This window comes from Ictalurus furcatus, chromosome 29 (genome assembly GCF_023375685.1).
Source record: "Ictalurus furcatus strain D&B chromosome 29, Billie_1.0, whole genome shotgun sequence".
Classification (NCBI taxonomy): domain Eukaryota; kingdom Metazoa; phylum Chordata; class Actinopteri; order Siluriformes; family Ictaluridae; genus Ictalurus; species Ictalurus furcatus.
In genome coordinates, this window is record NC_071283.1 from 10,397,649 (window position 1) to 10,425,598 (window position 27,950).

The 27,950-nt window shown below is 38.6% G+C and overlaps 1 protein-coding gene across 3 annotated transcripts in view; it reads right to left on the reverse strand.

The window, feature by feature from the left end:
* Positions 1 to 27,950, reverse strand: part of LOC128604116 (adhesion G protein-coupled receptor L3-like) — a 344,541-nt gene that overhangs the window by 277,258 nt on the left and 39,333 nt on the right. For all 3 annotated transcript variants that reach the window (XM_053618945.1, XM_053618946.1, XM_053618944.1), the window contains exon 2: positions 13,312 to 13,402. The gene's annotated coding sequence lies outside the window, so the exon portion shown is untranslated. The remainder of the gene's footprint in view (positions 1 to 13,311; positions 13,403 to 27,950) is intronic.

Sequence of the window (27,950 nt, forward strand, 5' to 3'; positions counted from 1 at the left end):
AAAGGCCACACGGGGCTGGATCCCGACACTGTAAGGTACTGTGAGCTGACTATCTACGTATATAAGCTAAAGGTGTCATTCAGGCAGTAATAGGAAATCAAAGGCTATTAACCTTCAACCCCAGTAACAAAAATAATTCAATTTCAATTAAAGAAAAAACATTCCTGTGTCAATATTTTTGCTTTTGTGTCTCCAAGGGACACACACACACACACACGTTTGTTTTAAAGACCACGTGAAATGCCTTGAAACGTACAGTGTTTTCCGATGTGTTGACATAATTTCTACTGAAACAGGACGTCAGGGCGGGACATATTGCGGGACTCCGCTCCCTTTTAAATAGCCAACAGCGTTTAGCTTACCTCACAGCCAGGAAAATTATAACTGTTGGGGGCGGGACACTTCAGATTCAAGAGAGCGTTTGATTGGACAGAAAATCTGATGAGAAGCCAAAGTGCAGAATGATGTCATCAAAATTGTTGATCCATATAGGTGGTAGAGAGAGACTGTAAATTGTCATTGTTTTGGAGCACTCTAGCTTATGGATAACCTTAAGGCTGACATATTCATACTAAAAGCCACAAAACTTCAAAATTCCGATTTCATGGGGACTTTAATATCCTTGTGAGGACCTTCCATTAACATAATTATTCAAAGGTGCTAATAAATGCCATGCCCACACCTCAATTTAACCCTAAGCTTTAACTAAGTAGCCAAAATAATTTTTTTATGCTATTTTTTGATGTTTTTTAAACAAAACAAACAAAAACAAAACAAAAAAGTGGGGACTTTTAACTGGTCCCCCTAGACAAAACAGGGAAACAGGGCTGTGTCTTTAGGAAACTGTCAGATATTCGTATCCTTGATCCATTTGGTCCCCACCAAGATATAAACACACACACACACACACACACAAACACACACTCTAATATGCTATGAGGGCTGTTAGAATAATCATTACTCAAGGCTTAGTAATTGAAGTTGAGATTACAGTCCAAGGTCTGGGAGTATTTTTCAGTCATATATGACTCTGTGTGTGTGCGTGCGCGTGTGTGTGTGTGTGTGTGTGTGTGTGTTTATGTTTCTATGTATGAGCTGGTGATCAGTAAAGTTATTATAAGCACGCACCTTGTGGCCGTTACTGTATAATGGCTAATCTATTTTCTGCATTCTGCCCATCTCATTCCCACATTAAATCAACAGCTCGGTGTGTAAGAATTCACACAACAATGGCCTCTTTCCTCCTCGCTCAGTAAGCATGTGTGTAAGCGTGTGTGTATGTGTGTTCTCAGTGCATAGGCATCCAACCCGCCCCACTCCTGTTTTCTGACTCACTAGCACTGTGAATTATTTTTCAGTCCTCCCTTTGTATTCCATAAGCACAAATGCCTCCCTTGCCATAAAATGTTGTGTCTACAGGAAGGTGTTAAGTCCACATGTGAATACTCTGCATGACGAATCAGCCGAGGCTTTCAGATTACTGGCTTCAAACTATACTGAATGTTCATGCACACAAAACTCTGCGCTAAAAAAATTGGAGTTGTTCTATAATTGGATTCAACCACCTAGCAACAGTCACTACTTTCTTCAAATCTAAGACACTGCTACGTTATAAACAGAAAACTATCATTTCTGTCGTACAGTTACAGTAGTAGTTCTGTCTGTCGAATTAGTCATTGTAAGGAAAAAGCCCCCCTGAACTTAAAAACAGGATTTATATATATATATATATATATATATATTATATATATATATATATATATATATATATATATATATATATATATATATATATATATATATGTACATGTGTGTGTTTTTCTGATTCTGATTACAACCCCAATTCCAGAAAAGTTGGGACGCTGTGTAAAATATAAATAAAAACCGAATGCAATGATTTGCAAATCTCATAAACCCATATGTTATTCACTATAGGACACAGAAAACATATCAAATGTTTAAACTGAGGAAATGTACCATTTAAAGGCAAAAAATAAGGTAATTTTGAATTTGATAGCCGCAACACGTCTCAAAAACGTTGGGACGGGGGCAACAAAAGCTATTATTTTATACCGGAGTGCTATTGAATGCTTGATTCTGATTGGCCAGAAGGTGTTATTTAATTTTCTATATAAATAAACATATAAGGTTTATATCAAATGCACTCATTATAATATGTGATTATAATATTTCTATAGTAACAACTTATACATGAGCTTGTAACAGATTTTGAAAATGATGGCTTAGTGGTTAGCACGATTGCCTCGCACCGCCGGGATTGGGGGCTCTATTCCCACCTCCTCCCTCTGTGAGCGGAGACTGCATGCTCTCCCTGTGTGTCTGGGGTTTCCTCAGGGTACTCCGGACTTCTCCAGTCCAAATACAAGTGTTGCAGCCTGATTGGCATGACCAAAGTGTCCGTAGTGTGTGAATGAGTGCAATGGGTTGGCATTCTGTACCCTGCCTTGTGCCCCGAGTCCCCTGGGATAGGCTCCTGCTCTGAATCCCCCTCAACCCCCCCGAGGCTGTGTAGGATAAGCAGTACAGAAAATTAATGCATGGATGATGGAAGAAGTTTCCATGTAGAACATAGAAGGTAAAACTGTAACTTAAACATTTAGTTTTACAACATTTTTGATTCCTTATATATATATATATAATATATATATATATATAATATATATATAGGAAGAGAGTAAAACAACTGAACTTTTGTAAATGGAATAGAACTGTCTAAAATCTGTCCTCCTGATGTATCTTGGTATGTGTGTGAGTGGGCTTAAGCCATTGATTGGACCTGAACGCATGTTATCAGTAGCAGGTCTGAACGAGGTCATCCACAAAGCCCTATCAGCCACCAATTATTACCCTTCGCTCTTATCACGGCTGCACAGCCTGTTCCGCTTCCACTCCCTCATAGCGGCCTACGTGTCCCATAATTCATCAGTCAGGGCACCTCTTTCCTGACACATGTAAAGATTAATGCTAATTAGAGGTGCGTAGCGTATCGTCTCTTTTAATGAGGAGCCGCTGAGGTCATTTGACATCAGATCAGGCTGAGATTGATTGAAGAAAAAAATGATTGGAGAAATCCATCTCAACTAAATATCTGTATCAGAGGTAAGGGATGTGAACATGACCTATTTGGCTTTTTGTAGAGCACACACACACAAACACACACACACACACACAATGAGCATTGAATTTTTACCTGTAACATTTCAAATCAAATGATGGATCAGCAAAAAAAGAGCAAAACAACCTCTGAATGATCTTTAAGACAGATGATATAGTAGCAAAGCCGTCTCCCGGCTGAAACAAGCCTTCCTGGTTTGCTCGCAGAGACAGAGTGTGTTAAGTTAGGCTACCTGCTGCGTGTCAATACTCCGTCCGTCATGCCTTCACTGCGCTCTATATATTGATTAAGCCATAGATCACAGAGGACCTACAAGACATTATTTCTAATTAAAAAGTACGCTATAAATTGTGTGTTTTATTGCGCCTGGACACTAAATAACCGGAGGGAGAAGAGAGAGAGAGGGAGTAGCCATGGAGGGTTTAAAGGAGCAATAAAGAATGAGACCGAGATGCTGAAGCACCCAGTGGACCTACACATGCAGAAACACACTTAATGAGAGCTTCCTCATCATTTCAGTGAGTGAATTCCAAAGATGGTTCCCTCGCTGAATAAATCTACTGTTTCACAAAAAAACATGAGATCTCCTGCCGGTTTCCCACCAGAGGCTGTGTGAATATAATAACATCAAGTTTTGTTTTTTTTTAAATCTCACGATTCAGCACAGCAACGCACCAAAAAATAAATAAATATTTATGACTGTCAGGAGTTTCTAGAAAGTTCCCTTCCCATTCAGATTCGTTCATCTTGCTTGCTGAATCTGGTTCTGGGAATTTTACGAAGCATTCTGTCAATCATTTAGCAGTAAAATGTTCATCTGCACTGTACATTGTTTTGTGTGTGTGTGTGTGTGTGTGTGTGTGTGTGTATAGGGCTCTATATACTGTATGTATACTCTAGGCTTGTGCGATATAACGATTTAATAACCTCGACAAAATTTTACACTACCATGATATTCTGTGACATTTACTCTGGTTAAATTATATGACCAGACATGCTTTCCTTTACACACTCTGCGTAGGAGCTCTGCAGTTTAACATCGGAGTACGCTAGTAAAAGTTGCCACTCAAAAGTACCCCCAAAGAGCAGTCTCTATCTTCAAAAGAAATTGAAAGATGAGCCAATCAACATATGAGTCTGGAATGATTTGAGTAGGTGTTTGGAACCGATATTAAACTACACTGCCTGGAAGCCCCGCCCCCTTCCCCTTCAGAGAATGTTTTGAGTTGAAATAAAATCGGACAGTATAACTGTATGTTCAGCACGTTTATAGTTAACCCCAAATGCCACTGAAGTATTTGAAATCTGTGCCAAAAAATGTTCCACATGCAACCAACCATACCTTTGCTTGCTTGCTTTAGGTTCCTCTCACTAAGGAAGCTCTTCAGTGTTCTATGTAAAACCCTACAACAGAATAGATGCCAAGAAGATGCTGGAACATTTATCCTTCCAAAGCACCCTTGAAAATATTCTGCAGCAATTTCAATTTTGGCCTAGAAGTAGACTGACTGAAGGCTCTGATATTCCGTATCTGCTGTGTCCAACACAGAAAGCAGCTGCCTTCATGCCTTGAGACCTACACGTCATCACATGTCTGCAGCCATACCGTATCAGACATACGGACAGTTCACTTATTGAAATATGAATGATGCTTAACATGACAGCTATATTACATGAAATGTTGCCATTTAATAAAAACCAGCCAATTTGCTTGTTAGTGAAGGTGTATGTGGAAAAAGGCCAGGTCTGTCAGATTCTGGCTCAGTTTTTGCTATAGTCCTGTGGGTTTCCTCTCCATGCCAAAAGCAGCAGCCAAACGTCATCACTCTTAACCTCTCAAGATATATTTTGAAGATAATACATTGGATTGGGGAAAGTTTAGGCTAAATTTTGTTTAGTCTAGTGCATCATCTAACGGATCTTAAGCTTCACCGTGGACCTGAACTGACCTATTCATGAACTATGATGGTAGTTAAGCAAGGATAGCAAAGCTTCAGAGCACTTGTTACATCTATCCAGCCATCCATTTTCCGTACCACTTATCCTACACAGGGTCGTGGTGGGGCCTGGAGCCTATTCCAGGGAACTCGGGCACAAGGCGAGGGACACACACACTACGGACAATTTGGAAACGCCAATCAGTCTTTGGATTGGGGGAGGAAACCAGAGTACCTGGAGGAAACCCCCAAAGCATGGGGTGAGCATGCAAACTCCACGTGCCCGGGGCGGAGGCAGGATTCAAACCCCCAAACCCGGAGGTGCGAGGTGAACGTGATGTTCGAGGCCCCCCATGTTTTGTTCCTATTTTATCTTTTGTTATTGTTCTGGTTTCATTTCTAATTCATTGGCTTGTGCGTGCTCAGTCAATTATCTCTTTTAACTGTGTCTTATTTCTGGTTTATTGCGTCACCAGATGTACTTGATTCTCGCCATACTCACCATGTTTTCCCATTATTCTGTTTTTTTTTTTCTAAAATGACGTTTATTATTAAAGCCTTTGGGTATTGGTATCTTGGTTTCTTGTGCATGCTTGTTTTGTTATCGTATAGGACACCATTTGGTATTTGAACTACACTCAGGTTTGGCGATCACCATTACCCTCATCATGCCTTTGCCTACCTTGTTATGAAGAAACTTGAATGCTTACAAGCTATACGTTATCTGATCATCTGACTACAACTTATTTATACACATATTTGAACTCTAACCATGACCATCAGTCTGAATATTATGAGTTACAAAGAAAAAATATTGGTCTTCTTGTGTATCATATTTGTCCCCCAATACTTGGTTGCGCGTCCCCTTGCCTTAATATCACCATCAATTCTGTCAGGTAAGGATGCCACAAGTGTTTTTGAGAGAGTTCCTGCCAATTTTATCCACTCTACAACTGACTGGCAATTCAGTTTGTGGTGCCTATTTCAGTGTTTCACCTGCTGTTCCAAATAATCCCAGTGATTTTACAGACCACTCAATGTGTCCCGCTGCCCCATCATGCTCATCGAAGGAGTCACACCAAGATTTGGCACCCTGCAGTTGTTATCCTGTGTGTGGTGTGTGGTGTTCTTCCTGGACATAAAGCACAAAAGTAACCTCAATTCAATTGAATTCAATTTTATTTCTATAGCGCTTTTAATAATAGACATCACAGAAACCCATATATTGATTTAGGTACCTAATGAGCAAATCTGTGGCAAGGGAATATTCCAAGGAAGAAATCTTGAGAGGAAACAGACTCAAAATGGAAGACATCCTCATCATTTGACGCCAGGTTGTGGGATTATAAATCACTACCCTTCCATAATTGTATACTATAAAGTTAAATATTACTAAGTGTGTTGAATAAGAGTCCTAGGATCAGCATGGGACAGCATGGGACACTGGGTAGTCTGGAAATCCATTTTATGCTTATAAATTATATTCGTCCATGGCCAAAAGTTTGTGCAGACCTGACCATCACACTGATACCTGCTTGTTGAATATTCCATTCCAGATTTAGCCCCCCTTTGCTGTTATAATAACCTCCACTCATTCAGAAACAAGAGCGTTAGTGAGGTCGGGCACTGATGTCAGGCGAGGAGGTGTTCAGTGGGGTTGAGGTCTGTGCAGGCCACTCGAGTTCTTGTTAATGGTCTGCACTTATAGAGTGCTTTTATCCAAAATGTTTTACACTGTGTCTCATTCACACACACACCAATGGTAGCAGAGCTGCCATACAAGGCGCTAACTTGCCATCGGGAGCAACTTGGGGTTCAGTGTCTTGCCCAAGGACACTTCGGTATGTGGAGTCACGTGGGCCGGGAACTGAACCGCCAACCCTACGATTAGTGGATAACCCGCTCTACCACCTGAGCCACAGCCACCCAGAATTCTTCCATTCCAACCTCGGCAAACCGTGTCTTCATAGACCTCGCTTTGTGCACAGTGGCACTGCCATGCTGGAACAGGTTTGGGCCTCTTAGTTCCAGTGAATGGAAATTGCAATGCTGCGGCATACAAAGATATTCTAGACAAATGTGTGCTTCCAACTTTGTGGCAACAGTTTAGGGAAGAACCATATATGGATGTGATCCACAAATATTTGGCCATATAGTGTACATTAAGGCAATACCGTTGGTGGACGTGACTAATTGTTTGCTCTGGGAAGCTTAGGTCTTTGCCTACAGAATAAATAACATGTTGTTTACTACTGTAAATAACTTCCTAGGTGCACTGCCAATAGGACTGTCTCCCAGTACTTCTTCGCAGTATTGCAGTGTTTCCTTATGAAGAGTATCTGGGTACCTCTGGGAGGCGACAAGCACAAAACCCACGTTTCAGCTGAACTGCTCCATGTCCAGAAAAATGGCCCAAACAAGACAGTACTTGAGGAGTCCACCTGAGAAGTGTGTGTGTGTGTGTGTGTGTGTGTGTGTGTGTGTGTGTGTGTGTGTGTGCGGAGAGCTTCAAGTCACTGCTAGAGAAAGAGTGCTTGACGAATGGCATTTCTTCTAAACACCATCAGTAAACATAAGCAATGGAGGTGAGCTGATGGATTTCCATGCGTCAAATCTCAACGAATCCACAACAGACGCACGAACACTATGCATGCACACACCCAAAGAATCTGCTGTCAAACTATTCCCAGGCTGCCTCAGGCTTTTGACATGATTTGATTGGCCACAGGCCACAGCCATCAGTCACTGTCTCCAGATGTCTCAGGCATGCATGAGGTAAGTTTCACAGATTCGGATACAAGCGCATAATAGAGGGAGGGTGTGTCCTGCCGAAGAGAGACAGAAACAAAAGGACAGGAGAGGGACAATGGAAAAACAAGTAAGAAAAAAAGATGACAGAGGAAGACGGAGTGGCGTGTATGAGGGTGTGTTGGGCTTTGGGATGGCAGAAGGGTACTTAAAAGCCAGGATTTGCCTAACTGACAAGTTGTGGCCCACCAGATGACGAGTCAGTGGCCTGTGCGAGAGGAAACTCTGTGCATAATGGGGTGTGTGTGTGTGTGTGTGTGTGTGTATGTGTTTGGATTTAAACACCATGGAAGCAACCACCCTGGAAGCACCCCTTATAAACAATACATACACAAATCTATGACAGCATTTGGAAAATAATAATTAAATAATTAAATAAACACAGACTTGAACTATTTTCTATCTATCTATCTATCTATCTATCTATCTATCCATCCATCCATCTATCTATCTGCCTGTCTGTATGTCTGTATATCTGTCTATTTATTAAGTTATTTTTTTGTTAGGTTGTTTGTTTATTTATTCATAGATTTGTGTAAATTGAATTTCTCATTGGTTAAAGAGTGAGAACTTGACACACCCATCTACTTTAGCATCATTAAATTCCTCCCTGTGTGTGTGTGTTTGTGTGTGTGTGTATGTGCATTTGTCCTTACATTGACTTATGCATAGTGTGTATAATACACAGCAAGTACTGAATGAACCTTCGTTAACATGCGCAGTTGTGATGGGTACACACTTGCTTCAGGGTGTGTACACGCGCGCGCGTGTTTGTGTGTGTGTGTGTGTCTGCGAGTGTACATGACTTTCAGCTTGTCATTTTTGTTATTCCCGTGACAGCAGACAGGAGAACAGCAGGAAACACACACACACACACACACACACACACACACACACAGAAACACACACGAGAAACAACACATGATGCACACACAAACAGCTGCTGTCTTGAAAACTTGAAAACCTACTACAAATGCTTTTCTTGATTGCTTCACGCATACCATTTTACACACACACACACACACACACACACACACACACACACACATACACACGTGCTTTAATAATCTGCAGTAGTTATACCTGTTGAGCTCTATTCACTCTATAAAGAGGATCCTTTAGTTTAAAAATGGGGCTGTCTATAATTTCAGCTCCATTCACACCACAGCCATTAAGGTGCATCTTAACTAGCAGAATGTAAAATGATCAGAGATCTAAACAGCCGCACCGTGTGATGTTTCTCACCATCTGCTGCCGATCAGTAACATGAACCGCCGGCAGTAGGAAAACTACATTCACGCTCGTTACACACACTGTTCCTCTGTTTCACTCTGACACACTTATAAGCAGTGGGCTTTGTTATAAGGTCCTGACTCAAATTAGCCATATTGTGCATTTCTAATACTATTTCTCATTCTGGTCTGTGGATTGTTGATCACAGCACTATCGAATTCTCCGTTCTCGGAGTTTCACAAAAAAGCAGCATCGTAAATAGTATTGTAAAATGCTCTCTCGCTCTCTCTCTCTCTCTCTCTCTCTCTCTCTACCTTTTAAGGTGATATTAACTTTATGATGCTTTTAGCAAACTAGGCCCAGAAATTGTCCATATTCTACTACAGCAGCTAGGACAGTAGCGTCGGTGCTCATTTAAATCACAAATTACTATCGAAAATACCACCTTAGCAAGTGTAAATATCTTGAATATAGTCAAATGTATCAAGTAATTCCTATTATAATATTTTTTTTTCAAATTTGCAATGCAACTTGCAGAGTTGATTTGTGCTTTTTTGTGGAGAACTACTTGGCAAAATTGCAATTGTATGAAAAGGGCGGACCTTTTAGCTGTACTCGTGTTTGATGCACGTGAATCGAAGGGCGCGTTGTGATGACGTCACACGACGCGTCTCGGCCCAGACCCGTGTAAAATCTGCGGTAGTTTCGAAAAATTGAAAGCTCCTCCGTATACTGCAGCGTTTGTTTGATTTTGCGGTGGTTTCTGCGAGGGACTGCTTTTAGAAGGAGTCTCCGGTATAAAAGTCGAAGCTAAAGCTGTTCATGTACATTTTCCGACACGGGGAAGTTTTCAGGATGGAGATATTTGCTGTTTCTCAGTAACGAGCTGCATTTTTGTTTCTTCAAGAGAACTTGACTTCAAGAGGAAGTGAGGGAATGGCTTTTAGTTTGAACACGAGTGAAACTAACTTGCTTCGGGTAAACATTTGGGAGTTGTAAACAGTGGCAAATTGCTGTGGTATATAACAGGAATAAAACACTATAGTGTGTGCTGTTGTAGGAAAAGAATCAACATTAGATGATAGGAACTCTCTGAAAACACAAAAGATTGGAAGACAAGAGGAAGCACTATCAAGTCTTAGGAAATAAATAACAACTTGTTTTTTTGCCTTGGGAGCTTATTAAGGCTTTTAAGTTATAAAGTGCAGCTTGAGGCCAATTAATATGGCACTAAAGTCAAAGTTTATCATGACAAGATACAGTTAAAAGAAAACAAAACAAAAGAGAAATCTTTTTCTAGTAATACTTCAGAGACACAGATAAGCCTGTCTGTACTAGTGTGTGTGTGTGTGTGTGTGTGTCCTGTCTGCTGAGCTGTATGATGCTGTCAGTTTCTCCTTCAGTCGCTCGGAGTCTCAGGCAGTGCTAGTCAGCTCTCTGTGTCCTACACACACACACACACACACACACACACACACACACACACACTGCAGGAGGAAGCTGAGTGTGCATGAGGACCTAATACTGCACATTTTCACACACCTTCAGAAATACAAACAAATACACTCTATAGATCAATGTGATAGATGTATGCAAATGAGTATGCAAATCGCTCCATGAATAAACATGTGTGAACGCGCCTACTAGCCTTTAAGAGTCTCTTAGCGTTTTGATGGTTCAGTCGTTGCAGTAGCAAGAACAGCGCCAACCTCTAGTTGCAATCAAAGAGCCATTTTGTTTAACAAAGCGCTAACTCGAGCCGAAAGGTAAACAGTTTCAGGTCCTTGCTTTCAGTCAAATCATGTGATTTGCATCTGCCTTCTGGTTCCCAATGGCCTTCCATCACCCTCGCTCACAACACAAGTGGATAGAAAAGAGGAAAATCAGAGCACGAAGGATATGAGATGAAATATCATAGAGTGTGACGACTGAGACGTACTGGTATTATGAGTGCGTGTGCATCTTTGTGTTTCTCACCCCCTCGTTTCATCACCACGACTGACGCTAACTAGAAGCGAGCTCGCATTAAGCCAAGGAGAGCGCTGAATGAAGGACTCAATTCCACGTCACGCCACATTACTGCATTCCGACTGAATAAAGTCCTCAGACTGAAATTAATTTGACACCTTTCACCACTAATAGGCTGCTTGATTTGTGACTGAGCCTTACTTTGTAAGAGGCAGAGACACTACGGCATAAAAGACAAACTGAACCGAACTCTTTTCAAACCAGGAAGTCATCTAAAACTTTAGAGGTGTCCGTAACAAATTCATCATTTCTTATCATTAATATTGTATGTGCTTTTCATATAAAGAAAAGATGTACAAAATCTTCCTCTAGGCTTTTTTAATAGATGAATCAATCCAGGAAACAAATAGCCAAGCACAGTCATTAATTATTGAAGAACGACCTACAAGCACTTAGCTTGTTATTGGATAAAGCTGCTTAATATTAAATATCAGTCATTAATTATATGCAAAGGTTTCATATTTCACGTGGATAATTCTGCTTGGTGCATGACATTTGAGTCTGCGCTACTCACCGAGACAATTTGTCTAAAAACGTTTGCGCCACGGATGCAGAACTAATAAATTAAAGCTGATAAATTCCACGTCCGTGACAAGCGAGTGTTTCGTTTTTTCCTCATTTTTTATAACCAATAGTTATAGTTGTAGATTAAAGTGTGTGTAAATGTGTTAAGAAACAGTGTAACTATGATTATTTCCATTATTATATTGTTTCCAAAATAATCGATTCTTCGATCCTCACGATTTTCTCGTGAAGGATTCTATGTCAATAGAGTACACAACATACCTAGGGTATATTCTGATATTTTACTACACATGATGGGGATCATTTAATTAAGTATTTAATTTGGAAAATCATAGCAGACTACGAGAATAAAAACATAATGTTACCATTAAAAAAACCTGATGTCCATGCTAACAGTATATAGAATAAACAACACATTCTACCCTGTGTGTTTACCAACGAAAGACTATAGCCCCGCCCTCTTACTTTCTATTAGTTCACAAAACCTTGTTTAGCAAATTCATAGGTCAAAGTTCACCTAGATAAAGTCAGTGCAAAGTGAAAGTAACTGAAAGCTAATGTGCAGCTTTCATGTCGATTTCCCCTTCAGTGAAGTGGCTTTTCCACCATGCAAATGTTATTACCATTTAATCTGACCACTGCTTTAGTTGAAGAAGCAGGAAATTGGGACTTTTCAGGTGTTTCCCGTATTGTCACAATGCTAATGCTAAAGAAATCCCAGCTGTTCTCACCTCGGGAACAAGATAAGCAATTATATTTAAGTGGGAAAATTAAATAATTAATATCATATCAATATCATGATATTATCATATCACACAGCCCTAGTGTTGTTTATTATGGAGAAATTTGCTAATATTTAAGTTTACACTATAGAAATTGAAAAACAATATAGACATATCTCAAGAAGCATAAACAAGTGATCTCTAGCTGATTGAAAATAATGGCACCCTGAATGTAGTCCAAATCATGAGGTTGCTACATACAGATTCGTTTATTATCGACGGCGTTTATTTATCATGTAAGAACCGTTGGGTATAAAGCGCAGGAAGGAACGTGAGGAAAGGAGAAGGCGCTGAGTAATTGAATTCACTCAGCTGTTGCTCTGGTGTGAAAAATTGGATGAGGGCACAAGAGAGACAAAACAATGACAAATACGGGAAAGAGAAGAGACAGAATAAGAGAGCAGGAGCAGCTGCTCCTTTGCATGGCTGCGCCGAAACCATTTGAATGGGGGAACAAAATGAAAACACGCGCTGCAAGTGGTTACCAAGCGAAGACACGCGTCGTCGTGGTTACCGAGCGAGAAACGTTTCACTCCGGGGGGGGGGGCAGGGAGGTACTGGCTTCTGAGCAAGTCTGCACATGATGATGATGAGGACCTATGGTCTAAAAAAAATTGCCAAAAACATCATATTGTCATATCAGCCTAATGCTTCCCATCTGTCTGCTCTATAAAATGTATAATTACTCCTGAATTCATAAATATGAATGAACATGAACACCTCTGAGAGCAAACTGAAGACTAAATAAATTACCACTAACAGCTAATACATCACCGAGACATGGCGCAGCCTGTGAAACGGGGTGGGAGCTTTGCTATGGATGAATGAGAGCTTAAGCATAACAACAGCACATCCACCTTACCTGTGGGTGTCCTTCTACAGGGCTACAGGTGAGTAAACTTCCAAGCACAATCAGAGCAAAGGTCAAACCAAAGTCCACTTCCTATAATCCCCTGCAAAAGAACAAGGAGAAAAAGGAGACATTAGTACATTTCTTAACACATTTATTTTAATATGACTTATTTTAGGGGTTCCAATAATTTATTTAAGAGCGAAAAATACTCTTTTTTTTAATTATTTTTTTAAATTATTTTTGTTAAAGGAAAGGTAAGTACTAGCTTCAAATTTTAATCTGTGCATAAAGTTTATATGTATATATATATATATATATATATATATATATATATATATATATATATACACACATACACACACATATATATATATATATATATATATATATATATATATATGTGTGTGTGTGTGTGTGTGTGTATATATACATATATATATATATATATATATATATATATATATATATATATATATATATATATATTGTGCATGCTGCTTGATTTTACTTCCAGCTCCTTGTTAAACACTGAAATAAACAGCATCTGTTTAAAGGTGCGGTCAGCGATTTTGAGGAGTGGTCTAAAAATCAAAACCCAAACAAACACACTCTGATCAGTACTCCTTCCTAAGCCACGCCCCTTAAACAGCAGACTTGACTGGCAAGTAAAGACGCCTTCTGCCTCCTTATTCTGATTGGTTGACTGAAAATGTTCAATCCAGTCGGGTCTTTTTTGCTCCTGAGCCGTGGGCAGCGCTGAGACTAGAGACTCTAGCCAGATATTTTATTGACAGCTGCCTGAGGAGACTTTAAGAGATTACATATCACAAGACGTGATCTGCTTTGAAAAGTGGTTACCAAGCCTTGCGACAACCAAGGTTGCCAGATCCATGGTTTTACAGCAAATAAACACATTTACATTCAACCTAAGGAATTAAATTATACCCAAATCCTACATCAAACAAACATTAATATCATGTTACAGCACGATACACATATTGTGGTCTACTTTGTTTGTTTTTGCTGTTTTAGCCCATCTGCTTTCAAGGTTCAATGTGCTGTGCATTCTGCTCACTATGGTTATGAAGAGTGGCTGTTGCAATTATCGTTGCCTTCATGTCAGCTCGAAGCAGTCTGGTCATTCTCGTCAACATGGCAGTTCACTGGATGGTTTTTTTTTTGGCTCAATTTTATGTAGGGTCAGTCCATCTCGAGTTGGGTGTGTTACAAATGAACAGCATTATAAACAGAGCTGTGTTGTTGCTTCTCATGTGATAAAAGCAGTAAGTGACTTCTGAGTTGAAGTCACTTACGGCTTGTGTAAAACACCGAACTTCACACTGTAATTTTACAATTGGATAACATCTATTCACGCATGCCAACTGTACACCTGTACCAACATGATAGATCAGGGTTCTTCAAATCTGGCCCTCGAGGTCCACTGTCCTGCAGAGTTTAGCTCCAACCCTAATCAAACACACCTGAACAAGCTAACCAAAGTCTTCAGGATAAAATTTAGCAAAATCTTAGACCTCACTGACAAGCATAAGCTACTGTATGTCAATCATAAACATAATTACTTTGAAATACTGTTCATTTTATCATGTTATGCTTATTTTACATATGTTAATTTCTCTAAATGCATGAATAAAGTAGGCTTTTCCCCAGATTTCCCCTAGCCCTAGCTCTGTAACCAGTGAACTCTCAACCCATAATTTTTTTAGAGTAGAATGCTACTATATAGAACTTATTTCTTTGAAAATTTTAAGTTCGTATCTGGTCCCCCAACAGAGCTATTCAACCCAAAATTGAGGAGAATTTTTTTTTTTTTTAATTACACTTCTCGCCCACGTTAAAATAAATAAATAAATACGAGAAGTCTCAAACCTCAGACACTCGAACCCTTCCTATTATAAATTGACCCTAAACCTGAAACTGTGAGCAATCTTGAGCATTACTGTCATGAATTGCCGGAGGGAGCTCTGGACTTCAGTTCCCAGCAGCCACTGCATCTCTGCATCTCAGTCACATGACCACCTGCATCTGATCCTTATTCCTGTTACCTAGCACCTGTGTGCATATAGTCACTGTTTACACCACACTCTGTCTTGCTTTGTTTCTCCTCTGTTGTCAGGTTATGCTCTCTCGCCTTGTATGTATTGTCTTTTTATGTTTTGTTCTAATCTCTATTAAAACTCTAAATCTCCACGTGCATCTGTCTCCGCCGTCTCCATAACTTGACATTACATTTGAACTTCAGTTCTAAGTCTAAGGAACAATAATGTCCAAAATGTTAATACATGTACCTTGTAATGTGCTCTTTAGATCAGTTTTTGTTCCAAGGACCATCCTGAGCCGAAATATTGAGGTATATAACCAAAATCCCAAGCGATCAACTCAAACCAACAACTACACCATAAACTCACCTGAGATCACATTCTGATGTCTGATGTGAAAAGTGATTCCTTATTATTTTTTTTCAATCTGAGCTAACTGTTTTCTTAAATAACACATTTTGCACCGTTGAGGAGCACTACATACATATACCTCACATATAGTGTGATATACTGTATAAACCAAGCCTTGGGCGTATGCTCCTGACGTTATGAGGAACACCAATAATCACAACTTATTCATTTGCCATTCTGAGCAATCTGTAGTGGAGTAGAGAGGGTGAGCTGGAAAATAACTGGAATTGTCACATAAACACTGAGGAAATGAATAAGTAGTGATAGTGCTGAAGACTCCAGATGATGATGATGATGATGACGATGATGATGATGATAATGATAATGGTGATGGTGAGGATTTTTCGCTTGCTCAGTGGTGCTCTTCCCCTGAAAAGCCCCATTAGACTTCACATAACGCACTGAGACGGCCATTATGATGATGTGTTATTGTGTGAGTGTGTGTGTGTGTGTTTGATGTGGCAGATGGCCTGTATATGTAAGATGCCTTTGATGACGTCCATGCCTGCATATATATGCGAGTGATAATAAATGTATGAGGCTGAGCGCCGGACAGATAAGTGTTTAAGAGGCAGATTTAGAGCGGCAAGAGTCTCTGCTCTCAATAGCATTAGCGCTGGATGCTAAACAGCCTGTTCTAGCACCATTAGCATTCTGATGGCCTATCCTTCTCCTGTTCTCCCATCTCATGCGTTACTGTTCTTGCATTTTTAAGACGTACTTGCGCATCGGATCCTGCGTCTTTCTGGGAAAAATGGGAGAATGGGGTGCAGAATGGGGTTTTTTCCCCCCCTTCCTTCTGAGACATACTTCACAAAGGTTTCCTGAACATGAAAAGGTTGAATTTAATTACAGTGCGAATAATGAGACCCTCAGCCACACTAAGTGGACCATTTCATGATAATTAATTCTTCTGAAGCTTAAATAATTAAGCACACACACACCCACACACACACACACCAGTATTTTACAGCATCTTTGTCACATCAACCAAAAACACAACAATACACCACACACGTTACCCCGGGTTTTCTTGTCTGTGCCAAGCACTGAGACATTTCCAGTATTGTCTCCAACTGTGAAATCAAGTTGTTGCTAATGAGCACAATTTGATCTTAGCAGCACATTGATATGTGAAGCAACAACAAAGTGTCCACCCCAGAGTCACTTCACACACACCCACCCACACACACACACACACACACACACACACAGATACACACATATACGTTCCAGTCAGACGGCAGCTCGTGAAGCAGGCTGAATTTCAGAGCACCAATTAACAAAATATAGTGCATACATTTTCAAAGTGTACTCTAAATTGTTAATTTCATAAATCAACTGAAGTCACCTTTATTCTAATAGCACTTTTGAAGAGAAGTAGTGCAAGTATATATATATATATATATATATATATATATATATATATATATATGCTTAAGTATGCTTACACGTATATCAAAAGTAAAATAGTGCAACTCTGTTACTATACTTCATATCTGAATATACCAAAAGTAAAGCAGTGTAATTCTGATTAAGTATACTTAGCCTGCTAGTATATGAAAACTAAGGTATAGTAATACTCACTTATGTTTAGACAGTTGATTATATCAAAAGTAAAGTAGTGTAATTCTGATTAATTGTACTTAGTGTACTAGTATAACAAAATGTATGTAGTGTAATTCTGTTACAAAGTATACAAAGTAGTGCAATTATACTTAATTAATAAACATAAGTTTAATTTCACTTAGCCTGCTAGTATATCAAAAGTAAAATAGTGTCAGTTTGATTAAGCATACTTATACTTACAAGTATATAAAAAGTAAAGATGTGTAATTCTATCTAGTATATCAAAAGTAAAGTAGTGCAATTCTGATTAAGTTTTGATAGTATATGAAAAGTTACGTAGTGTAATACTCTTCAGGTACGTTTAGACATTTGAGTATATCGAAAGTAGTGCAATTCTGATTACTTATATAGTACTTAGCCTACTAATATAACAAAATGGATTTAATGTAATTCTGTTACAATACCTAGATATCTAATTATAAAAAGTAGTGCAATCCTGTTTAATTATACTTAGCCTGATAGTATAACAAAAGTAAAGTAGTGTCAATTTGATTAACTATACTTATATATTTATTATACTTATTATACTTATATATCAAATGTCGTGTCATATAATTTAAGCCTGCTAAGACATACAAGTGTGTTAACAGTAAAGTAGTGAAATTCTGTTTAAGTATAATTAGTCGTACTAGTATTTCAAAAGTAGTGTAATTCTGTTGAAGAATATTCAGACATTTAAGTATATCAGAAGTAAAGTCGTGTAAATCTCCTTAACTATACTTAGACATATGAGTATATCAAAAACACTGTGTCATTCTTTTTAAGCATAAGATGCTCTGCTAGTGTATCAAAACCAAGACAGTTGAAATATAAAGTATACTAAGACATGTGATTATACGAAAAGTTAGGTGGGTACTATAATTATATCCTAGTATACTGACGTATATAAGAAGGAGTTAGACACTCTGAGGTACTCTATAATGGCCAGCAAATTTGAGGCCAACAGCTCCCATGTTTCTGTCCATCAGACAAAAGTTTCATAAAAAGTTTTAACACTGTGGACCAACTAATACATAATGCTGTATTTGTAGCTAACAATCATACTTGTGTCATTCTGTCGATAAAATTAAAGCTGCTTCTTGCACAGCTTCTTGTCAGTAATTCGCTTGCTAATAAGGCTTTTAGCATTATTTAGCTAACTAGCCTACTGATTTCGCAGTAGTCTAGTGCTGTTCAGCAGGAGAAAACTGCAACTGCTAGTTTGGGATTTATCCTCGGGTAAGACAATAAACTAGCAAGTAATAGTGAATAAGCAAATTTCAGGCAAGTTCTGAAGTATGATGACACTAATGGGAGCCCTGAGCACAATTCCTACCAAGGTTGCTTTTCAGCTAAATCCTTTGTATCTTTCTCTGTTAATCCCTCTATATTTCTTTCTTTTCAATAGTCAGCCCTGAGCTACACTTGACGTGTGTAAGATACACTTTTCTATTAGTCATCACAATGAATATAATAGTGAGGTCACACTGAAGCCTCAAGCTTTTCTTTCACAGATTCCCCAGTTACATCATACAGTTTTTACCTGAAACTCTATTACATGGGTCCCTCATACACTAAAGTTATTCTGGATTCAGGGGATCCATGCAGCATATTTAAAGTACTACAGTACAGAACAATCATCATATACCACTGTGACGAGCTGTAACCAAGGCACAAAAACCTGTTTCCTGCATCTCTGCAGTGTGCATGCTGATCTAATAACAGCTCCACCCTCCTGCCCCCTCACATCCATGTAATCAGATTCATTAAAATAAAAAAAAAGGCAAGGCTCCTCCTGGAACAGCACAGTAAGAATTATGATTTATATGAGCCCTGATCAACGTTTACGTAACTCAGAACTGACGGGACCGACTGTTTGCATACAAATATTTGTATTTGTGTTCATACAGATGCTTCAAAATGAAATCCCAGGACTTTTATTGGTATGATCCAGGGATCATGAATTATTTAATCACTTGTCAGGTAATATAAACTAAAGCAGTAGGTGTCAGGTGGATTTGTTAAGTACAAGTGTGGGTGAAATGGTGTGGGAATATATTGTTGCCTTTGTGAGGAATTAATTCAAAAACAAAAACAGATTTAGTATGTATCAAATGTACATATTATAAGGTACATATTTTTATTACAGCATTTTAAACCTCAACCAGATGAGGACGGATTCCCTTTTGAGTATGGTTCCTCTCAAGGTTTCTTCCTCATATAGTCTCAGGGAGTTTTTCCTCTTCACCGTCGCCTCTGGCTAATTCATCAATTTAAAATTTATATTCTGAATTTATATATTCCTGTAAAGCTGCTTTGGGACAATGTCCATTGTTAAAAGCGCTATACACTTAAAACTGAATTGAATTGAATAAACTAATTTTGAAAAGCTTAATTCAAATGAATACATATATATATATATATATATATATATATATATATATATATATATAGCTAATTCTGCAAATAAATGAATATTCAATTCATGCAATTTTCCAGTCAGCCAATTATGAGGAAGCCCTGCAATGCATAAGTTCATGCAGATACAAGTCAAGAGCTTCAGATAATGTTCATATCAAACATCAGAACAAGGAAAAAATGTGATCTTAGTGACTTTAACAGGAGCATGATTGTTGGACAGGCTGGTTTGAGTATTTCAGAAACTGCTTATCTCCTGGGATTTTACACACAACAGTCTCTAGAGTTTAAAAAGAACGGTGAAAAAAAACAAAACAAAAAAAACCCATCTAGGTTCTGCATGCAGAAACACCTTGTCGATTATAGAGGTCAGAGGTCAGAGGATATTGACCAGAATGGTTCGATTAGACAAGAAGGCTTTGGTAACTCAAATAACTTCTCTTTACAACCATGGTGAGCAGAAAAGCATTTCAGAATGCGTACCACGTCAAAACTTGAGGCGGATGGGCTACAACAGCAGAAGACCTTGTTGGGTTTCACTTCCGTCAGCCAAGAACAGGAATCTGAGGCTATTGTTGGTACAGATTCACCCAAATTGGGCACAAATGGTATCTGGCAACTTAAAACATCTAACAGTAAGTTAAAAATGCAGGAAGTGTGAAAAAACACTTTAAAATAGTAATTTGAGTATTTTGAGTGCTTAGCAGTAATCTAATTTCTTGGTTGAAGTAGAAAAGTCTCTACTTCAACCAAGTAATTAGATTACTGCTAAGCACTCAAAATACTCAAATTACTATGCAATTTGAAAGACTGTCTCAATGTTCGAAAATTAATGACTCATCTATAGCTAATAGCAGGTTGTTTGGTCAATTTCAAAGAAAAGTCAAAGAGCATAAAAGACAGAAAAACTGATGCAAGATCAGAGCTGAGAAAAGCTCTGAAAAGTCTCGTTTCAACCCTTTGTACGTTAACGAAATTCGACAAGCTCATGCAGCAAACACGAAACTCTGATCCTAAGCCAGTTAACACACACTATCATTCAAAAAGCCCTATATATGTGCCCTCCCCTGCCCTTGTACACCTCGATCAGGACTTGAGAAACTGAAACTTTGAGCTGTTTGGCATACTCCTGGTTATGAGTTACAAATGAGAGTTGAGCAAAACATATGCTGTTGTTTCGTCATAAAGAGCTGCCAAAATTTGCATGACATAATGACAGCGGAGTGTTTTACAGCCGAGCCTGGTGCACAAGAGGCATAAGTTGATTGCGGGAGGAGAGAAGGAGAGAGCGCGGGTTTCCGCTGGGTTACATCAGCTAAGCGGAGTCAGAATGTTGTGCCGTTATGCGCCTGCACTAGCTTGCTGTAAGGCACAAAGCCTGCAGCAACCATGTGCCTTCTCATTCTCTATCAGCCCCACACACACACACACACACACACACATGCCCAAAGTGGAGAAACACTGAACCATGCTCTCAGGTTAGTGCTAAATATGAGCCAAGACTTCTGCAGCCTTGCAACACTGAGTCATCTGTAATTAGCAAAGAACTCTGAAATTTTTCAAATTCTTCTCAGATATTCATTTGAGTCTTCGATTCTTTCTTTCACCAAGTTCCAAATATTCACTGGCAGCAAACAGCTTAACCAAATCATCAGATTACATCACAAAATATAACTCTCCACAAGAGATTTCGGTCACATGGCATCCACACATCCATCTTACTTCATTTCTTTTAGCTAGTCGGGTCTAGCCGCAGCCAGCCGGCCGTCCGAAACCCACATCGCTCGTGATTTATTATTCAAAGACGAAATCCGTTGTAGCTGCAGTCATGACGGATGATGAATGGGCTGCTTTAGGCACAAAGTTGAAGCTAGAGTTTTCTACACAGACGACCAGCGCCACAGCCACACTCATTAGTCCGTTTTTGTTAAACTACTACAACTCTGCATGCAGAGCTTTCTATTTCAATTCAAAGGTGTTTGCCTTTCGCAAACTCTGTCCCGCTGATACACTTTTTAAACTATCAAAGTTAAGGTGCTGTATATTGTACTTAGGACAATGTTTCAGCCAAGGTTCTCAGCCAAAACAGTAACAGTACCAAAGTTTTGACCCAACTTGCAACTAAAAAATGGTTATCTGTAGTTTTTAGGTTGAGGTTTATACAGAGTCCCTACGGGGACATGCTGATGCAAAAAATAAGAGATAGGAGGAAAATGTCAATTTCAATGCTTTCGCATTCGCTCGCAAAACTTTTGCATTCCCCCGAGAATTCAATTCAATTCAATTCAATTTTATTTGTATAGCTCTTTTTACAATGGACTTTGTCTCAAAGCAGCTTAACTGAAACATGTAAACACGGGATAGAGATTTTAAATGTGCGAATTTATCCCAATTTTTCCCAAGAAAGTTTGTGTTCGGTCGGAATTTTTTTGCAATCTCTCGCAAATTTTTTTCCGTTCCGTCGCACAACTTTTGTGTCCTCCCGTCGTTGAGTACAAACGGTACTTCCAGTTTAATTTCTCGCTGGCAGCAGGACAGTGGTTTAGATCACTCAAATGATGCAAATACAAGAGTGTGCACCGTGCAGAAGTCTGTGTGTTCGCGTGAGAGAACACAACGGGTTTTACGAGAGGTCGCGAAGTATTCTTTGGAGAATGCGAAACTCTTTTCGAACGTTTTGCTTAAAAAAAAAAAAACATTTTGCCCCGGGTTTTTTCCAAAAATTTGTGATGCAATTTTCTGGAGTTCTTAGTGCTTTTTTTGCAGAAAACAACCTGAATTGGTGAAATTGCGATTACGCAAAATATTTTGCACGGTCATTCGCAGTGTTGTTTGTTGGTAAATGAGACCTTTTATCTAATTCATGTACGCACATGAATCAAAGAATGCTTTGGCTGAATGTGTGTTGCGATGATGTCACATGACACGTCTTGGCCCAAATCAGAATATCTGCGGAAATTTTAAACAATTGCAAGCTCCTCCAAATATTGCGGAGTTTGCTTGATTTTTGAGTTCATTTCTGTGATCACGAAATCCTGGAGGGACTGAAAGGTGAAGTTTTAATTATGCAAACAATATCAAGTGAAAACATCTGGAATTTCTCATTATGAATTCTGTTGCTCTTGACATTTGGATTCGATCGGTCAGATTTGAGTGGTCAACATTTATTTAACATTTATGGAAGGAGTCTCCAGTGTCACTGCTTTCTAACAGTCAGAGCTAAAGCTGTAACTTTAAGTTTCCCGACACAAGAGAGTCTAAGGATTGAGGATTGAAGACACTGGCATTTTTCAATGATAAGCTGCAATTTCCGTCATATTAACTTCAAGAAACGACTGTTTATAGATGCAACATAAGTAATAACAAGAACTCATTTTCTTATGGATGTTCCACAGCATTAAATGTAACTATGAATGGATAAAAAAGCATAATGGGCTGTTTAATAAATAAAACATGCGACATTAACATGGAAAAGTCCGTAATTGTGGGTGCACGGTGGCTTAGTGGTTAGCACGTTCGCCTCACACCTCCAGGGTCGGGGGTTTGATTCCCACCGTGGCCCTGTGTGTGTGGAGTTTGCATGTTCTCCCCGTGCTGCAGGGGTTTCCTCCGGGTACTCCGGTTTCCTCCCCCAGTCCAAAGACATGCATGGTAGGTTGACTGGCATGTCTAAAGTGTCTGTAGTGTATGAATGGGTGTGTGAGTGTGTATGTGATTGTGCCGTGTGATGGACTGGCACCCTATCCAGGGTGTACCCCGCCTTGTGCCCGATGCTCCCTGGGATAGGCTTCCCTGCTATAGGGAATGCTCCCTGGGATAGGCTTCCCCCGTGACCCTGAAGGAAGGATAAGCGGTATACTGAGGATAACTGCGATATCCAAGAAAATTGTGAGCACAATACCAATATTATACAATCATATTACCCAGCTCTAGTTATACTTCAGTACTCCGAATATAAAGTGATTAAAATGTAGGGAGCAATAAAGAGAGAGAGGAGCTTGATAAGAAGAGTTATTTTAATTAAACCTGGCCATTTCTATTAAAAAAAAAAGGATTACAAGCATGTTCAAAGGATTAAGGGTAACGTTAAAAAGAATGCTTGAGAATTTGAATAGATGGGTTTCTTTAAAGGTTTAATAGAAAAACGTGGGTTAAGAAAGTCCTCAGAACCTCTAATAAAATCAAAATTAGATGACGTATAACAGATTCCATATTTAGAAAGAGTCATCGTTCTGAACAGGCTAAATCTTAGATTTCTTAGACTGAGTCTAACATAAATGTAATTGATAATTGTGTATTGTTTGGAAAGTCTATATACTGTATATTAAGACTCGCTAAACCGTGATTAGCAAGATAACGTTTGGCTAATGAGAACAATACGGAGGCCTGAAGAGAGGACAGGAAAAGATTTTTGTAGTAAAATGTGCACACGATTTAGGCTGTTGAATTCTCGATTCTGATTGGTCAGAAGTAGTTCCAGCTGCAACGTTTATATTAAACACAGTCATTACAGTATATTATTGTTTCTACAATAACTTCCAGTGACGTGTACAGCGAAAACTTAACAAAACCAGTTCTGTTTTGTTTTTTTAAACCATAATTGTTGATATTGTGAGATGTTTCGCATTTTTAGAAGGAGTCTCCAGTGTCAGCTATTTGTAACAATTGCAAATAAAGCTGTAAGAATGTGTTTCCAGACACATGTAAGTCTTCAGGACTGAGCGCGTTGTGCTTTTTATGTTCTCAGTAACATTATATCTACATCTGTTTATTTTGTTTACGACTGTTTACAGCTGCTATAACATAAGTGAAAACAGGAACTTGTTTTGTGAACATTCACAATATTGAATATAACTATAAATGAATAAAAGGTACAATGTGCCATTTGTTGATCAATAAAATAATAACAAGTAGAAATTTTAAGCATTTATTTCAGAAAAGAGGCATTTTTTTCTGCCCATAGAATAAGACAATGTGAAGCATGAAATTAGTGAAGAAATTTTTTTTTTTTTTTTTTTTAAAGGCTAGCTATTTAGATATCTACATAGACCATTTATTATTTGGTTTATTGTAATCCTATATTAGGAAATATTATATACCTTGAACTATTTTCAAGATATTTTCAGACTGAAAGATATTTTTTTGCAGTCTCCTATCACCATGTTTGATTCCAAGTTAGTATATAAACAATTTTTGAAATTTCATTCACAAAATTGTTATATTTGTGACGTCTCAAATTTAACGAAATGATGTGTACAGGAAAATTATGTTTTAATATATAACAAACCCCCATGCAGTGTTTTATGGCCAAAATCTAAATCATCTGAAAAAAAGAAGAAGAAGAAGAAGAAGAAGAAGAAGAAAAGATATATGTAAAGATTTAGAATGTCTGGTCTCATCTTGTTTAGTTGGATTACGCCTGTATCTGAGCAAGTTTATATATATATATATATATATATATATATATATATATATATATATATATATATATATATATATATATTATTTACATCATGTCAAAGCAACAATTAACAATGTTAACCCAGTAATCCGCATACAGGGCCCAGGTCAAAACTCAACTACATTTACTTATTTGGGGATAAAAAAAAAATTCCACACATATTTGGTAAATCTAGCTTGGAAACACAAGCTACAAGCTACACAAACATGTGTACATCTGCAAATTGCTGCACTTTTCACACTACAGGGAGCAGTGACATCTCACTCCAGTCTCAGTGCTGCAATATTAATCACATTTTCAATTAAGAAGCCTCTGACTGCCAAAGCTCCACTATCATGCGTAATAGCCTCCCAAAAACGGTCGACTATCACTAAGCTTGCCAGGTGATAAGGGACTGAGATTCTGGCCAGCAAACTTATTGTAGCAATTCAAACGAACAGAACCACAATTAGGCGATCTCTATCTCATCTGAGTGTGAATTCTGAAGCACACACACACACACACACACACACACACACACACACACACACACACACATACATTCAGACAGTAAATCCCCCAGTGTGTAGTTAACACCTCTCCACTCATCTGTTCTAAGTATCTTTAAATGGACCGATCAGACAACTGAATTATTTATGGTCTCTTTTCCAGCTAATGCCTCTGTGGACTGGTGCTGTTTAGCACGGATGCTAACGTGAGCTGATATGAGCACGGCATTCATCTGAGCGCATCGTGTTAATTCTGGGTGAAAGGCTGTGTCCTGGGCATGGACCAACACACACACACACATGCAGGTCACCACGCAGCCTGTCGCATCAGCGTTTTGCAGTTTGCGCGCCGACAGGCGTAAAATGTGCTGGGAACGCCATTGGAACTGGAGCATTGTCTTCCTCATCAAACAGGCCGTGACCCGATTACTGAAAAGTGCCTCGTGCCAAAATGGCCGCCTCTAGTTCCGCAGTACGGGAGGGCGAGAGCGGCCAAAGTACAGATCTGAAATGGAAAACTCCAAACAGCTAACCGTAGAATTAGCTCCATAATCGCCTTACAGATGTGCTTTCACTGTACTCTGTTTGATAGTGAACAAATAAAATGCCACAGGAGGAATTTGTACCAACTGTCAAATTTGTATAGAAGCAAAAAAATAAAATAAAAAGGCTGTTAGATTCTACCACAGTGAGTGATTCCAGAGAAGTCCATAGAATTTTGGAGTTATTTTTTCTCTATTCATTAAAATACTTCATTCATTTCTCTATACGTTAAAATACTTTGAATTATAAATTATAAATTATAATTCAAATATAAACGTATTAAGCCAATTTCATGACAATTGACTAATTTCAACCTTGAAATTGTTTCATTTCTTTGGCGATTCATTTCTCTTATTTATAGAAATAAACAGAATGTGTCATATCATTGTTTAAAACATTTTTGAAAACCCTAGCTGTATATAATTGGTCATTTGAATTATTATTATACTTCTTTTGTAATATTTTGTAATGTTTTGCAATATTTATTTTTTTTTTTTAGACTAGCCTGGGTATATTTTTTAGTGTGTAACTGAAAATTTAAAATAATAATAATAATAATAATAATAATAATAATAATAATAATATAGTTTAAATATAGGCTAATCTAGCAATTCTGGACTAATCTAACAATTAATTTTATTAATTTTTTAAAATTAAATTTAACAATAATTAAGTGCAGGATCACATGTAGTTTAGAAGCCACACGTCTGACAGAACATCACTTCGATGTGTGCGTGAAAAACGTAACAAACGTTCTTTTCTCATTCCAGTTTGAATTCTAGACACAAATTTGGGATCGATTGGAATTTCTATAATGGCAGGGGACTTATAAAAGTAGGAGTGGGTGACAGAAGTGGGCGGGGCATTGTAGGGAGTCTGTAAATTCATCCATACATCCTACACAGGTTCACAGGGAGCCTGGAGCCTATCCCAGGGAACTCGGGGCACAAGGCGAGGGACACCCTGGACAGGCAGGGCACAGTCGCACACACATTCACTCACACACTACGGACAATTTGGAAATACCTGCAACACATGTCTTTGAACTGGGGGAGGAAAGTGGAATACCCGGAGCAAACCCACAAAGCCCGGGGAGAACATGCAAATTCTGTGCATACAGAGCGGAGGCCGGAGTTGAACCCCCAACCCCAGAGGTTCGAGGCAAACGTGCTAACCACTAAGCACCTTTTACCATTTAAATAATGACATTTTAGATATCCTTGCGAGGTGTAAACCCATACCAGCTTTTTAGAAACTATCCACAATCACAGATGATGGATGCTTTGCAAGTCTTTTTAAAATGAGACTGATATGGTTTAGATCATCTACAGTATAAGCTCATCACCTTCAACTTCTGGCAGCCGTTAAGAGGAAAAAGGAAGTAAACTAATGAGTGTGATCCCGTAGATTGGTAAACCGGACATTATAATGACAGCTACAACTAAAGTCTCACTTTATATTTGCAAATGTCGTTTTTTTTAATGAATAAATTCATTCATTCATCCAACTTCATTCAAATTCATTCAACTGCTTTATCATGCTCGGTATTGTGATGGATCTGGAGTATATCACAGGAACACTTGGTGCGAGGCAGAAATACAACCTGTCCATTTCAAGGCACATCTAAGGCCAATGTAGTATAGCTAGTCGGTCTACTGGCAT